The following is a 5,502-nucleotide window of genomic DNA, read 5'->3' on the forward strand; positions in this document are numbered from 1 at the left end:
AAAAAGAACAGGAAACTGAAAAGGAAAAACAAGAAGCTGAACAGGACACTCATTAATCTCAAATACAGATTTCTTATGAGGAAGCCAAGGATGGCAGTCGGTGCAAAGAAAAGCAAGAAGAGGAAGTTGGATGTGTTGGCTGAAGTATCAGAACAAATGTAATAGGAGGAGGAAGTTCACAATTTTGATTGCATGGGGACATGCAATGGTTTTGCAGTGGGGGTATGTTGAGCCTCAAAACTGCCCTTTCCTTAGCAACTCTTCTCCTCCCTTTTCTTTGTTTTTCCATGAAGAAAATGCATCCCTATCATCAATAACCAGTATACATTGCCTTAAGGAGAACATTTTAGTGATTTACATGTTATGCTTTTATGTTTTGCTATTTGAATAAGTTTTTGTCTTTTAGCTACGGAATGCAGCCTATTCTGCAGCTAATCGGCTGTTCCACAACTACTTTCATGCTTTAACAGGTTCCAGGTGTCAGAAGGAGAAAATAACTACATGGGCAGCTTGGAAATCATCATGACATGGATCGTGTCCTATTCACCTCGCCCAGGTCGACAAGGAAGATGGTACAAGACTCCGGTCAATGAAGAAGTCAAACGTAGAGACCAAAGGCAAACATGACTCTGTTTTGTACACGTTTCACAGTGATGGGATCCGAAACAACTTCCTGAACCCACGGACTCCAACAACCATCTGTGCAACCGAATCCAACAGCCATCATCTTAGATTTATGTCTCCAGCAGCCGAGGAAGAGAATTTTGTGTGCCTGTCTGCTACGTGTTTTTGGCTGTAGCTTATTTTTCTCCATAAACAGTTGTATAATTTTTCTATAAATACCTGTGTAAAGAACGCAAAACCAATTCGAATTTCCTCATGTATTAAGCTCAGACTTCTGTAATTTTGAAAAACTCATTCTCTGTTTTTAATACGAAGACCATGTGTTTTATGGATATCTGAAAACGTTTCTTGGAGTTTTGATTAAGTATGCATAACCTGAGCAATTGTAGAGGGCCCCTGCGCTGACTAAGGTTTCATTTCATTTTGTTTCGTCTTTTATAGTTAAACTCTCAATTCATCATTTCTTCCATAGTGTTCATAACCATTTACTAACTTTGTTTATAATGCAGTCTTTATCATTTTCTTACTAATGCAGAATAGCTTCTTTCAGTACATAATAGCTTTCTCTTTGCTTAATTTCTTTCTAGTTTTATCGGTAGTTAGAAGTTGAATTCAGTAGTGTAGAGTAGTTTATTTCATTTACGATTTCACTAGTTTTTAAATTTCCAAATAGACTGATCAGTGCCATTACTGTTCTTGCCATTTTATTACTAGTTTAGTGACTCATGGTGTAGATGAATGTTTCTAAAAAGCCCTTCTAGTTGATAACTCATCTCAAACTAAGTGGTTGAATACTTCATTCATGCAATGAGTCTTTTCTGCGTTTTTTGCATTTATCTTCTTTTAGAATAATGAAGTACAGAATTCCTCAAAATGTCATCCCAAGGAGGTTTGTCTTCCAAAATTGAGAGGTAGAGTAACTAAGTATTTCATTTAGTTTTGTTGCAATTTCACTTTCAGTTTTTCATCTAGTTTTGTTTCTGCAATAGACTAAACATTAGTTGTAATCTCACTTTCAGTTTCAGTATTTCATTTTGGTTTTGTTTCCATCATAGATAGTTGCAATTTCCCTCTCAGTTTTAGTATTTCATTTAGTCTTGTTTCTATAATTGATTAGACAGTAGTTGCAATTTCATTTTTAAGTTCTTTTAGTTCATCATTTGGAAACAATGATAAAAGCAGAAATAGAAACTCTGTTTTCATTTCTTGATTAAACTTTACTTCCAAATCTTGCTTCAAGCACTTTTATTTCTCCTTTTTAGGTTCTTAGTAGTCTTTACAAAAGTTAGATTTAGGATTTTAACAGTTACATTGTATTCTATTAGGAACTAAAGGACGAAAAATCCCCAAAACAACATAAAACTCAAAAACAATGAAGTAAGAAGGGTCATCTAACACATATAGTGCACTGCACTTCATCAGTTTACGATACCCGGATCGATAATTTATGTAGAGCAATTTAGGACACTAAATTGACCAAACAATGCGCATAATGTGTACGATCATCTTGTTGACAACCTGTATCTGGCCATCAGTTTGGGGATGGAAGGCTATGGACTTATTGAGTTTGGTGTCCAACATCGACTAGAGACTAGACCAAAATGTACTGAGGAACCTGCTATCCCGATCTAAGATGATAGACTGTGGGATCCCAAAGTGTACCCACACCCGTTCAAAGAAGAGTTTAGTAGTGGCTTCTGCTGTGATATTCTTCTTGCAGGCTGCCATAATGGCCATCTTTGAGAACCTGTCAACGACCACAAAAACACAGTCATTTCCATGCTTAGTAGAAGGAAGGCCCGACATGTAATTCATGGATATGGATTCCCAAGGTCGACTAGGGGTAGGTAGTGGAGTATAGAGGCCTTGCTTCTTGATGGTCAGTTTGGCAATGGCGTAGGCAGTGTTGGATTTGATGTACTTCCTGACATCCTATCGAAGATTCGACCAATAGAAATACTTCTGCAATACTGCCATCATTTTCTCGACCCTGAAATGCCTAGCAACCCGATTGTAGTGTGCTTCCAAAATCATCTTGGCATGCTTGCTTGAAGGAACACAAAGGTGACCCAGGTGGCATAACAGGGCATCGTGGAGGTTAAAATCTGGAACATTCTGACCCTCCAAGAGTGTCTGGTATGTGTGGCTGAATTCTGGGTTGCTTTTGTAGATAAGTGGCCAATCAAAAGTCTCGTGCCCACAAGAGTTGAACACGGTGGTTAATGCCATGATCGGTGGTTGATTGGGGCAATCTGTAACATTATTGGTGCTGCCCTTCTTATACTTGATATTCAAATGGAACTGTTGCAGGTATGTGGACCACTTCTGATGGTGATCATTCTGCAACTTCCCCTACGTCTATATGAATTGCAGGGGCTGGTGGTCTGTGTGGATGACCGTTTCTTTCCCCAAAATGTAAGGCTTCCATTTTCGGCAGGCCTGCACAATGGAATACATCTCTTTGTCATAAGTGGGATACTTTCGAACTGCGTTTGAAAGTGTTTCACTGTGATATGCCATTGGATGCCCGTGTTGAGTAAGGACTACCCCAATAGCATAGTCAGAGGCATCTGTCTCGATCTCAAATGGTTGTTGCAAGTCTGGTATTGCAAGCACTGGTGTTGAGCAGAGGTAATGTTTCAACTCTGTGAATGCCTTTTGTTGAGATTCAGACCAAAAGAATTTTGCTTTCGCTCCTCCCTTGGTGACTTGGCTTAAGGGCCAAGTGATATGAGAAAATAACAACACGAACCTGCGGTAGAAGTTGGCAAGACTCAGAAAGCTGTAGAGCTCTGTCAGAGTGGTTGGAGCTAGCCAATGCCAAATGACTTGGATCTTGGCTAGATCAACATGCACCCCCTATTCATCAATAATGTATCCCAGATATTGAACTTGGGTCATGCCAAAAGTGCATTTCTCCAAATTAGCACATAACTTGTGTTGCGCAGTGTTTGGAGAACCTGTCAGATGTGGTGGAGGTGCTCTTCCCAACTCTGACTGAAGATCAGGATGTCATCCAAGTATACCACTATAAATGAGTTGGTGAATGGTCGTAAGATGTCATCCATTAGCCTCATGACGGTTGCAGGAGCATTCGTCAACCTGAAATGCATAACCAACCATTCGAAAAGGCCCTCCTTGGCTTTGAAGGCAGTCTTCCACACATCGAAGGGTTTGATTGGTACCTGGTGATATCCTGACTTCAAATCGATCTTGCTGAAATATTTTGCCCCCTTCAGTTGGTCCAGAAGGTCATCAATCCGTGGGATCGGGTACCTATTCCGGACAATGATCTTGTTCAGCGCCCGATATTCAATACAGAGTCTCCAAGTCCCATCCTTCTTTTGTACCAACATGATCGGGCTCCTATGGGGTGATGAACTCAGTCGGATGTGACCTTTTTGCAGCAGCTCGTGAATCTGCCGCTTAATTTCATCGTTCTCCAGAACAGAGCGCTGATATATTGGTCCATTGGGCAGCGACACACCTAGGGTCAGATCGATGGAGTGCTTGACCTGACACTGCAGAGGAAACCCTCCGGGGGAGGTGAAGATGTCCTCGTACTCCTCCACAACCTTGTCCATCTCTACTTGTCATGCGGCGGGGCCCTGTCTGGAGGTTGTGGCCACCGTCTTCTTCTTTCCTTGAGGGCGTATCATCGGGAAAACAAATTTCTTGGTTTTGGAAATGAGCTTACTGCATTGTTTTGCAGTAACCAAAGAGATGGCAGTAGGCGGTGCTACCTCTGGTATCCTGTACAACTTATTTCCCAAAGTAACAATAACAACACAAGGCTTTGACTCATATACAACATGTCACTTCCACAATTATGCTTGGCCTAATAATACATTGCAAACATCAAGGGGAGCAACGTCACACAATACCTCATTTGTGAAGGGCTTGATGTTGTATGAAAGGTGACACTGCTAGCTCACGCGAAGATCCCGTCCTTGGTGAAGCCACCCAATGGTGTACAGTTGTGGATGTGTTGTGGTCAGTAAGCCCAGCCGCTTCACGACCTCTGCTGAAATGAGGTTCTTTTGGCTCCTATTGTCGACAATGAAATGTAGCGGGGAGCCCTTTACCCACATCTGGGAGTGGAAGAGGCGCTCCTCCTCCTCTGGATTTTCAGGTTCCTCCTTCTAGATCTTCGTGTTGGCAACGGTGGCGTTGGGCTCCACATCAATAATCTGCTTCCCTTTGTCATTCCCCTTATCAGGTTTTGACTTAGAGTCTGAACATGCATCTGATTCCAAAGACTTTAACTCGACCACCATTGACTGCTTGGCCCGATACTCACTTGTGTTATGAGTGGAGCTCTTATGGAACTCACACCACTTTTTTGTGTCCTTCTTCAGCTTCGTGGTGTTGTTCTTTGCTTGCGGTTTTGGTGGGTTGTCATGGGCCACCCCGCCTTGGCTTTGTCCTTTGTTCAGCGATTTGGGGGTGCCTTTCCCTTACTTTGGATTTGCAAGTCCAAAGTTTCTTTTGTTTAAACTTCTACTCAATCTTGACAACGTATCGGTACGCTGTGTCAAGTGAGGAGATGTCTAGGAACTCCATCTCATCCTGGATGTACCTGTGTAGGTAGCTGCGGTATTTGAGTACCAAATGTAGCTCAGAATCCTTGATACCCAACTTTGTGCAAAGGGTATGAAAAATATTGGTAAACTCTGGCACGTCTTGGTCCCTTCCCTGCCGTAGTGTGGTCCACTTTATGTATTTATCCTCATAGCTTTTGACAGGGTAGTACTGCTCCTTGATGGCATTCCGGAATGAATTCCAAGTGGGTGTGGCTGAAAAAAGTGAGGCCGTACTTTCATCCTTCTGCTCGCAGTAGGTTTCCCACTAGTCCTTGACGTGGGGGACAACTTTGAG

Source organism: Pinus tabuliformis, chromosome 4_2, assembly GCF_031772625.1.
Source record: "Pinus tabuliformis cultivar Carrire ecotype Pingquan chromosome 4_2, CPIR1, whole genome shotgun sequence".
Lineage (NCBI taxonomy): Eukaryota > Viridiplantae > Streptophyta > Pinopsida > Pinales > Pinaceae > Pinus > Pinus tabuliformis.